At 65.2% G+C, this 9,715-nt stretch overlaps 1 protein-coding gene across 5 annotated transcripts in view; it reads left to right on the top strand.

The window, feature by feature from the left end:
- The first annotated feature begins 859 nt into the window (after nucleotides 1–859).
- Nucleotides 860–9,715, top strand: part of HDAC4 (histone deacetylase 4) — a 115,735-nt gene continuing 106,879 nt past the window's right edge. For 2 of the 5 annotated variants that reach the window (XM_056820126.1, XM_056820129.1), the window contains exon 1: nucleotides 862–1,141. The gene's annotated coding sequence lies outside the window, so the exon portion shown is untranslated. Of the gene's footprint in view, nucleotides 1,142–9,715 lie in introns of all 5 variants that reach the window. The other 3 variants (XM_056820128.1, XM_056820127.1, XM_056820125.1) reach the window with 3 other exon arrangements.

Genomic DNA, 9,715 nt, shown 5'->3' with positions numbered 1-9,715 from the left:
GCTGGGTAACCCTCCGCAAGCCCCGCATCCTCTCTGGGCCGGGCAGTAATAGCTGAGCAAGGAGGCGGGGCGAGGAGGAGGGCCGGCCCAGGAGGGGGCGCTGCTATGCGCCGAGCCCAGTTGCACCTGCGCACTGAGCAGCGCCCATCTCACCCTCCCTATTCCCGTTTCCCCGCTCCGCCCCCCTCTACCCCTGCCGCCGCAAACGCACGCGGGGGTCGCGCGCATGGCCAAGCCACGTGACCCTCAGGCCCTGCCCCAAGATGGCGGCCGAGGCCGGTTTAACGGTTCCTTAGAGCTCGAGCCCCGGGCCCGTGGGACCCCTTTTACTCCGCCCCTTGTTCCCACTCCGGGTGTGAGTCCAGCATTGAGGCTTGGCACGACGTGTCCTCTCCCGCTTTTCCCATTCGTCCTGAGCTCGCGCGCGCCCCCTCGCCCAGACTTCTCGGGTCGGCGCTTGGAGGCGGGGCCAGCGCGCCGCGCTCAAGACAGGCAGCCGCCCTAGCCAATCCACTCCCGGACGTTCCTTTCGGAGGCGGGGCTCTTCGACGCACCGTCTTCGCGTCGGGTCCTTTGCCTTTCGGGAGAGGGGCGGGAGCGACCTGGGCGGTGCCCCGCTTCCCCGAGCTGACCAATGGGAGGGCGGAGAGGTGCCCTTGGAGGGGCGGGGCCGAACCGTAATTGACGAGCGCTTCCTTAGGAGTCCGGGCGGAGGGAGGGGCGGCAAGGGGGAGGTGACGCAACTTCAGACAGACCAATAAACAGCGGGCTGCGGGCGGCGGGGGCGGGGCCGCGACCACTAATTGACAGCGCGGGCGACCTATGGGAGTGCGGCGTGGTGGTGGGGGCCCGAGCCTCTTGGTTCAACGTGGGTCAATTTTTTGTGAATGAGGAGGGAGGTTGTGGGGCCGCCGTCGCCGCCGTGGTGGGGAGCGAGCCAGTGCCCAAGCGCCCGAGCCCCTCCGTCGCCGCCTCCGCAGACCAGCCCGGCCCGCTCGGAGCCCCGAGCCCAGAGCCGTCGCCGTCGCCGCCGCCGCCGCCGCCGCTCCGAGCGCCGCCCCGGGCCCGGCCCGCCCGGGGAGATGCGGCCCCAGAGGGAGGCGATGCCCGAGCCGCGGCCGCCGCCCCGGAGCCCGCCCCGGTAAGTGCAGGGCAGCCGCCCCGGCCATTGTCCGCCTCCGCCCCGTGCCCTCGCCGGGCCGGGCCCGCGCTGCTGTCCTTGGGCTGAGAGGGACAGACTGACTGACGGACAGAGCCTGGCCTGGGACAGAGACCCCCCCCCCCGCGCCCCTGCAGGACCCCGGGGTCCGCGCCCCCTCCTCCGGGCGGCCTCCCGGTCCCCTGCCGCGGGTCCTTCCATCCTCGTCTCCCCACTTGTCATCCCCCTGCCCCCCCACTGGGCTTGTCACCTCCTCCCTCCCTTCCTTCTCCTCCCCTCCCTCCCGCCGCGCCTGGTGGGGGGGAGGGGGAGGGATGGATCTACCCCTGCCCCTGCCCCTGCCCAGCCCAGCCGGCCTCTCCCCGCCGCCGCGGCGGTCCCGCTTCGCTAGCATCTTGGAGAGGAGCAGTCTGCCGGGGGCGACCGGGGCCGGTCAGATGAGGCCGGAGATAGGGAGCCGTGGCGGCCCGGCCCGGGCTCCCCAAACCGGTTTGGGGTGTGAGTGCGTGTGAGTGTGTGTGAGCGCGACGGGGGGCGCCAGGCCAGCCCAGGCTGCCGCGGGGAGGCCTGGCTGCGCTGCTGCGGAGCACTGAGAGGGGAGCCCTTTTGGGGGGCAGAGTCCGGACCAACTGGGGGCCTCTGGAGGGGGAGTCGGGCTCTTGCGGGGGAGCTGCAGCGGGGTCGCTAGGGAAAGGGGAGCCACCGCCCGCCCAGGGCGCTGCAGCAGGATCCAGCCCTGTGCCAGGGCCGGGCATCCAGGCCCCCCCTCCCCGGGAAACTGAGGCCTGGGGCAGGGCCCTCCCCATACCACCGTCGCTGCCGTGGCCATAGAAGAGGCAGCATTGCCCCGGGTGGCAGAGGGCCGGGTGCTCTCATACTGCCAGGGATGGGGCTGCTTCCCATCATGGAGCTGGGCTCGTTTGGCTTGGCAGAAACCCTCCGGGCAGTCGGAGGCCCGAGCCTGGCCCTTGTGGGTGCCCCCCAAGGCCTGCCCGGGGAAGGCCCTTTGGCTAGCCCCAGCCCTGCGCGGCTGAGGCAGCCTCCTGCCGGCCTCCCCGCCAGGACCCAGTTTTCCGGGGGAGCTGCCCAGGAATGCAACTTGTGCTAAACTCGGGATTTGGGGCGCCCCAGCCTCCTCCCGACCGCGGACAGCAGCCCTGCCGCCTTGCCCCCAAGCTGGGGCCGCCTGAGGCAGGGAGCTGGGATGGCCCGCTGGGCAGACCTGGGGCTCGGGGAAGCATTGGAGGGAAGGGAGCGGGGCCTGGGAGAGCCCAGTGTGCATCCGAAGTAAACAAACAAGCGAGCCAGCCCGCCCTGCCTGTCAGAGTGTGCGCGCGGGTGCCTGTGCCCGGTGTGTGTCCAGGGGCAGCTCCCCCTCCCCCATAACGGGATCGCTGCCCGCTGCCGCTGCTGCTGCTGCTGCCCCTGCCCCCGCCCTGCTGCTGCCGCCACCCCTCTCTCCATCTTCCCCGATTCCGGGCCTTCTTTCGGGGCGCCGCTGGGGCTGCGGAGCCTCCAACTTCCTGGGGGGGCGGCGGGGGGCTGGAATGGAGAAAACTCAGCTGCGTGTGTGCAAATAGTCACCGAGGCAATTACGAGGCAACAAAAGTTATGGCAGCATTTTGCCGTAACTATGGCAACACGGTTACTCGATTATAATTGGAAATGCAAAATGCCACCCAGTCAGAACTTTTGGCAGTTGTGGAAGGGGCAGGCCCTGCCCTCCCCCCTCCTCCCCCAGAGCCACCCCAGGCTCCGGGCATCCTCCGGGCATCTCCCTCCTGGAACTCTTTCCCAACTCGGGGCTCCATCACATGCGGAGCTGGAGCCGCCACAGCACCGGGGAGCTCAGCGTGTGTGGGAGGGAAGGAAGTATTTTCATGCCTGGTGCTTTTTAAAGACTCCCATCGATGCTCCAGGCTTTTGTTCTAAAGAGCCCCCCCTTCTGGCCTCAGGCGAGGGGGGCCTGGACGGGGGACCCCAGGATTTGGAGGTGGAACTTCAGGCTCTGGACAGGGGACCCCAAAATCTGGATGTGGGACCCCAAGATCTCAAACCCTGTCAGATAATGACCTGACTGAGTGAGGGACCCCAGGATGTGGATGTGGAACTCCGAGATCTGGACATGGGACCCCAACATCTAGATGTGGAACCCTGAGATCTGCATGTGGAACTTCAGGATCTGGACAGGGGACCCCAAAATCTGGATGTGGAACCCTGAGATCTGCATGTGGAACTTCAGGATCTGGACAGGGGACCCCAAAATCTGGATGTGGAACCCTGAGATCTGCATGTGGAAATTCAGGATCTGGACAGGGAACCCCAAAATCTGGATGTGGAACCCTGAGATCTGCATGTGGAACTTCAGGATCTGGACAGGGGACCCCAAAATCTGGATGTGGAACCCTGAGATCTGCATGTGGAACTTCAGGATCTGGACAGGGGACCCCAAAATCTGGATGTGGGACCCCAGGATCTCAGGCCCTGTCAGATAATGGCCCAGCTGGACACAGGACCTGCAACGGCGCCAGGTGGAGGGAGGGACTGGCCGTGCCCGTGTGGGCTGGAACAGGAAGCAGATGTGGCCCACCATGCCTAAGCGGGAGGTCATTGTGTCTGGTCAGCAGGAGGACAGCCACGCTGAATACGCTCTGAGCATGTCGTGCTCCTGAGAGCGGGCAGAGGCCAGCTGAGAGAGGCCGACGGGAACGCTGGCCTCCTTCTGGGAGGCTTTGAATGCAGCCCTTTGATGCCGGCTCGTGGTTCGTTTCCACAACAGGAGAAGCATGTTGTCGCCCGTGTGGGAGCCTCCAGACTGTTTCCAGCCGGGGAGGCCGGAAGGGAGAGGCGAGCGGGCGCCGGCCTCGGCCCGGGTACGAGGGGAGGCTGAGCCGTGGGGCCTTCATCTCCGCCTTCCAAAGCAGGGGCCCCTCCGGCTGCCTCTGGGGGCGCTCGGGATGGAGGCCCGTCTGGCAGCACCGCAGAGGATCCGAGATCAGGAGTCGATCCCCAAACCAGCCTTTGTTAGGGACCAGCTCTGTTCCCCGGGCATATTGGACAGAAAGGGAAACCGAGGCCACGCGGGAGCCCCAAGCGGGGAGGCACAGAGCTGGGGCAGCTCTACTATGTGGGAGCGGGGAGCGGCCACCCCCACCCCCAGCCTGGCTGCTTGCCTGGGAGCAGCTTCTCTCCGTGCGGGGTGCTCTGAGGAGGCGGGGCGGGGGTACCCCAAGGTCTGCCCATTCTGGGGTGTTCATGGGGGCGCAGGCACCCGGTGTTTTAGGGTCATTCCTGGAGCCTTTCCTCTTCCTCCTGGGCCTTCCTCAAGACAGTCAGGCCGGTGACGTGGGTGAAGGGCTGCTCCAGAGCCTGGCACCCCGAGGTCCTGGCACAAGGGACTCGACCCTGCGGTCAGCAGAGCACCGACCGCCTGAGCCGTGGAGATGCTGTGGTGTGGGGAAACTGTCCTGAGTCACGGGCTCTGAGTTCAAATCCTCCATCTACTTGTTGCCCGCGTCCACCGGACCCACGCCTGACCTCTTTGGACCTCTGTGTCTGCATCTGTCAAATGGAGCTGGCAAGCACCTGGCCGGGGGGTCGCAGCTTCAGCTGGCAGAACCTGCGGCTTCTCGTCCTCCTCACTGAGCCTCGGCGATCCCTCTTGCACTCTGCTTGAATGCTTCCAGAAATGGTGAGCTCACTACCTTTGTGGCAGACCGTTAGCCTAGTGGAGTCATCTTTTTTCTGCTGTGCCAGGGACGTAAGCTGCCCATCCAGGGTCCTGAAGGCGTCTGGCATCCCTTTGTCTCTGGGCCAGCTGGGAAGTAGAACCCCAGACTGTAGGGTCAGGAGGGGCCTTCTGAGTTCCTCGGAGAGGAGGAAGCTGCCCTCCCCCCGTCCTGCTGGCTCCTGGTCTAGCTGTTTCTGTAGTGCTTTGGGGGGGCTCCTCTTTAGGCCTGGAGCCCCCCCCCAGGCCCTGCTGTTTCCCAGGTCAGACAGGCACATGTGGGCGTGAGTTGGGAGGGTGCCCGAACCCCAAGAGGCTGTGTGCTAGGGAGGAAGGAGGGGGCAACTGGCCAGGAGGGCAGAACCTGAGGTCTCAAACCCTGGAAGACTCTGGAAATGGGAGCCCTTACAACAAGGCAAGGCTGGCTTTCTGGGAACCCCAGAGTTCTGGGTTCAGGTTCTGATTCCCTAAACTGGGGAAATCCCAGGGAAGTTCTTCCCCAAATCAGTACTAGTCTGCTTCAGGGGAGCTCGTGTGCTCCCAGAGTTTGAAGAAAGGAAGGAAGGGAGAAGGGAAGGAAGGAAGGAAGGAAGGAAGGAAGGAAGGAAGGAAGGAAGGAAGGAAGGAAGGAAGGAAGGAAGGAAGGAAGGAAGGAAGGAAAGGAGGGAGGAAAGGAGAAAGGGAGGGAGGGAGGAAGGAAGGAAAGAAGGAAGGGAGGGAGTAAGGAAGGAAAGGAAGGAAGGAAGGGAGGAAGGAAGGAAGGAAGGGAGGGAGGAAGGAAGGAAGGAAGGAAGGAAGGAAGGAAGGAAGGAAGGAAGGAAGGAAGGAAGGAAGGAAGGAAGGAAGGAAGGAAAGGAGGAAGGAAGGAAGGAAGGGAGGAAGGAAGGAAAGGAGGGAGGAAGGAAAGGAGGGAGGAAAGGAGGAAGGGAGGGAGGGAGGAAGGAAGGAAGGAAGGAAAGAAGGAAGGGAGGGAGGGAGGAAGGGAGGAAGGAAGGAAAGGAGGGAGGAAGGAAAGGAGGGAGGAAAGGAGGAAGGGATGGAGGGAGGAAGGAAGGAAAGAAGGGAGGGAGGAAGGAAGGGAGGGAGGGAGGGAGGGAGGGAGGGAGGGAGGGAAAAAAGGAGGGAAGGAGAAAGGAAGGAAAGGAGGGAGGAAGGAAGGAAGGGAAGGAAGGAAGGAAGGAAGGAAGGAAGGAAGGAAGGAAGGAAGGAAGGAAGGAAGGAAGGAAGGAATGGATGAAGAGGGAAGGCAGAGGCATTTGCAGTGTTTCATGTGTGCCAACCGCTGAGCTCGCTGAGGCCTCAGGACTGGCAGAGGTATGGAGGAGTTCCCGCAATGGTGAATGGCCCTGGTGCCCTTTGCGTGGCACGGGCCTGGCAGGGGCCTGGTAGAGCGGCTGCTGCTGGGAGAAGACCAGAGCATGGTTGGGGCTGGCTTGGGGGGCTCCCGGGTTGCCTGGGGTCTGGTGCCCCCCTGGTTATTCAGTCCCCACCGTGCAGGCCGGACAGAGCCGTCCTTGTGTGTGGTCAGGGCTGCTGAGCAGTGGGGGGCCAGGCGGGCCCAGGATGAGAGCCGCAGTGGGCACACGATTGGTGCCAGGCGGGGGTGGCTCCTCCGGGGCAGGGCTCGGGGGTCAGGAAGGAAGCATCCCTCCGTCCCTGTGCAGCTCCTTTTAGATTTCTTCTCATCGGATTTTCTACAATGGAGAAGTCGGTGCTGTTGTTATCCCCATTCCACAGATGCGAACACTGAGGCAGTCCCCCAGGAAGAGGTTGAAGCCGGGTTAGACCGCAGTCTTGGGGCTCTGGGCCCAGCGCTGGCCCCCCATGGCATGGGCAGAGGGAGGGGTTCTGGATTCGAGGAGGAGCCTGAGCTCGGGAAGCTTGGCCCAGCCGGGGCATGAAGCCAGTGTCGGGCAAAGTCCTTCTAACCTGCTGGTGTGAAAGGGCAGGCCTGAGCACGCCAGCCCCCCCTCCCAGCCCGTTTGGCCCCCTCCCCCAGGGCTTCTGGGCCTTCAGGAAGCCTCTGCCCATCATCGGGCATTTAGGAGGGGAGGGCCAGGAAGGAGATGGGCTCGTGTTCTGGGGGGCACCGGCCTGCACCCCGAAAATGGGCCGCGTCTAGGACAGTCCATGAAGGAGGCTGTGCCCGGGAGTTGGGGGGCGCAGGGGGGCCGGCCGGGGAGAGAGCAGCCTCGGACCCGGGCCTGTGGCCACGTGGGGGTCCTGCTGCCCTCCAGACACTGGCCCGACGCCCAGGAGCCACAGAGCCAGGCCGGCCCTTCGGGGACACCAATGGGGGGAGGCCGCGGCGCCAGAGCCGGGAGGAGCGTGTGGAGGGCCCGCGGCTCGGGGCAGCATCCTCGGGCCGGAGGTGGTCGGGGGGCTTCCCCGACGGCTCGCCGCCGCTTGGTTCTGGTGGACCCGAGACCTTCCCTTCGGAACCTCCCTCGGCCGGGCCGGATGGAGAAGAGCCGCGAGGTCAGGCCAGGAGCGACGCCGGCGAGTTGGGGGAGGAGAAAGAGGGAAGGGGGGCCCTTGGGGGGATTTCTGGGGGGCCGGATCGAGGGGAGGCTTTGTGGGGCCTCTGAGAGCACGAGTTGGAGCTCTGGGGGTCCCCATTTGACAGAGGAAGAAACCGAGGCCCCAAGAGGTGCAATGACTGGCCCAGGCCCGATCCGGAGCCCGGCCCTGCCTGCCGGCCCTGCGCGGCCCCCGGGGCTCGGGAGGCTGCCTGGGAGCAGAGGCCGGTCCGGCCGGCCTGGGCCGCTCGCCCGCCGCCCGCTCTGGTGGGAAGGCTTACGAGGTGCCTGTCTCGGCGCCTCTGCTGGCGGCCCTGAAGGAGGTGGGGAAGGGGCTCTCCAGGGGCCGCAGGACCCCCAGCCGGGGCCCAGCAGGGCCCGGGGAGGGAGCTGGGAAGGGAGGCTCTGCGGGCGAGCGGCTGGGACGCCTGAGGGGTGGCGCCTCCTCCATCCCCCCCGGAAGGCTTCTCTGGCTGGGGGAGACCCCGGGTGCTCTGGGGGCCCCGCCCCTCCCTGGGCCTCGCCTTCCCCCGCTCTCCCATGGGGGCTCCCGCCCCGATTCTTGGTTCCCTTTTCCCAGCTGGCCGGCGTTTCGCAAGCCCGTCCCCGCGTTGGGCCTCCGGTTGGTTCTCCCGTGATGTGGGGAGTTTCTTGTGGGCTTGTTTTGTTTCCTCAGAGGCCTCGGGGGAGTGAGGGAGGCACCCTCGGGTGCAGCCTCGAGCCAGGAGCCCCCTGGCCCTCCCCATTTTACAGAATGGGAAATGGAGGCCCTTCAAGGCAACCTGCCCAGCGTGGCACAGGTAGTCAGCGTCCAACGTGGAATTTGAACCCAGAACCTCCGACTCCATCGCCAGTGCTCTGAGGAGTCTCGGGGCCTGGATGGTACCCTGGGTCGTGCTTGCTTGGGGGGGGGGCAGGACCAAGAGGGGACACCCCCATCCTGGGAATCGACGGAAGACCGGCCGGACGACAGCGTATCGGCACAGGACCCCCAGAGAGTGACCCGAGGGGCCCACCTGAGGTGTGGGAGAGCCATGGAGGAGGCGGCCGTGCTGGGGGCTCCCTGGTCAGGCTGCGGGTGCAGGAGGCAGAGGGGAGGCTCCTAGGCGGGGCTGCGGGGAGCCCCAGGGGCCGCGGCCAGGACGTCCGATGGAGGGCTCTGTGGCGTCTCCCAGGGAGGAGGCCGGGCTTCGAGGCGCTGCCGGGGTCCGAGGGCCCCGTCCGCTTCCCTGCACGGTCACTCTCTGGATGGTCCCTGCAGAGGCCGCTCGTCAGAGGGCCTGGATTCCACTGAAGCTTTGGAGGGTCTCTGCGGTCCTCTGGGCCTCAGTGCTTTCATCTGTGAAATGGGACCGCACGGCCTCTGGCTTCCCTTCTCGTTCTACGTCTCTTTGCCTTCCTTGTGCAGGCCTCCTATGTGGAGGCTCTCAGGGCAACAAGTCACCACAGAATGATGGGAATGTGGCCATGAACCCCGGGAGGCTTCCTGGAGGAGGTGGCCTTCCTCTGGTCCGAGGGGTGGTAGTGGGAAAGCCCGAGGCTCCTGCAGGCGCTCCCTGAAGGAAGAAGTGCCGCCCCCTTCCTCCCTCCCCTCCTGCCCTGGCCGGCTTTGGGATGACGGCAGTGAGTGATGATGAAATCCCTCCTCCTCCCTGTGCAATTCTAGCCGGGTCCCTCATCTCTGCTTGCTCAGGGAGAGGCGCTGCGCCCGACCGAGGCGGGATTGGGGGCTCCAGCCCTGTAGTCTTTGGGGCCAGGGAAGCTCTGAGCGGGGCTCTCCGAGGAGGGAATGCTGGGGGTGGGGGAAGGAGCCTGCCAGGGGTCACCGGGGACTCCGGGGCCTGTTGCCACACGAGGCCTCACTTCTCCCTTTTAAAAGGTAAATATTTTTCTTACAAAAGCAGAGCAGTTCTGGCTGGGAAGCTCACCTGGCATGCTCCAAGCTTTCCCTTAAGGAAACTGTTGCCTTTCACTGGCGGTCTTATCAATGTTTAAATTCCTGCGGCCTGGGGAGAGCTTGGAGGCCGTCCTTCCGGGAGTCGCAGATAGGAGATGGACGCTTAGACCGGCTGCAGGGAAGGCTTTCCTTGGGGGGGGGAGGCGTGTGTGGGGATCTCCCTGTGTTGGTTGGCCATTTCAGCCCTGTCTGACTCTGACCCACGGGGGGTTTCTTGGCAGACATGCCGGTGCATTTGGCCATTTCCTTCTACAGCTCGTTTTACGGATGAGAAGATTGAGACAAAGAGGGCGAAGTGACTTGCCTAGGAAGTGTTGGAGGCCAGATTTGAACTCGGGTCTTCCTGACTCCTG

Source organism: Monodelphis domestica, chromosome 2 (genome assembly GCF_027887165.1).
Source record: "Monodelphis domestica isolate mMonDom1 chromosome 2, mMonDom1.pri, whole genome shotgun sequence".
In the NCBI taxonomy this organism is placed as follows: domain Eukaryota; kingdom Metazoa; phylum Chordata; class Mammalia; order Didelphimorphia; family Didelphidae; genus Monodelphis; species Monodelphis domestica.
The sequence above is the reverse complement of the archived record's forward strand: the minus strand, read 5'-3'. Positions and strand labels throughout refer to the sequence as shown.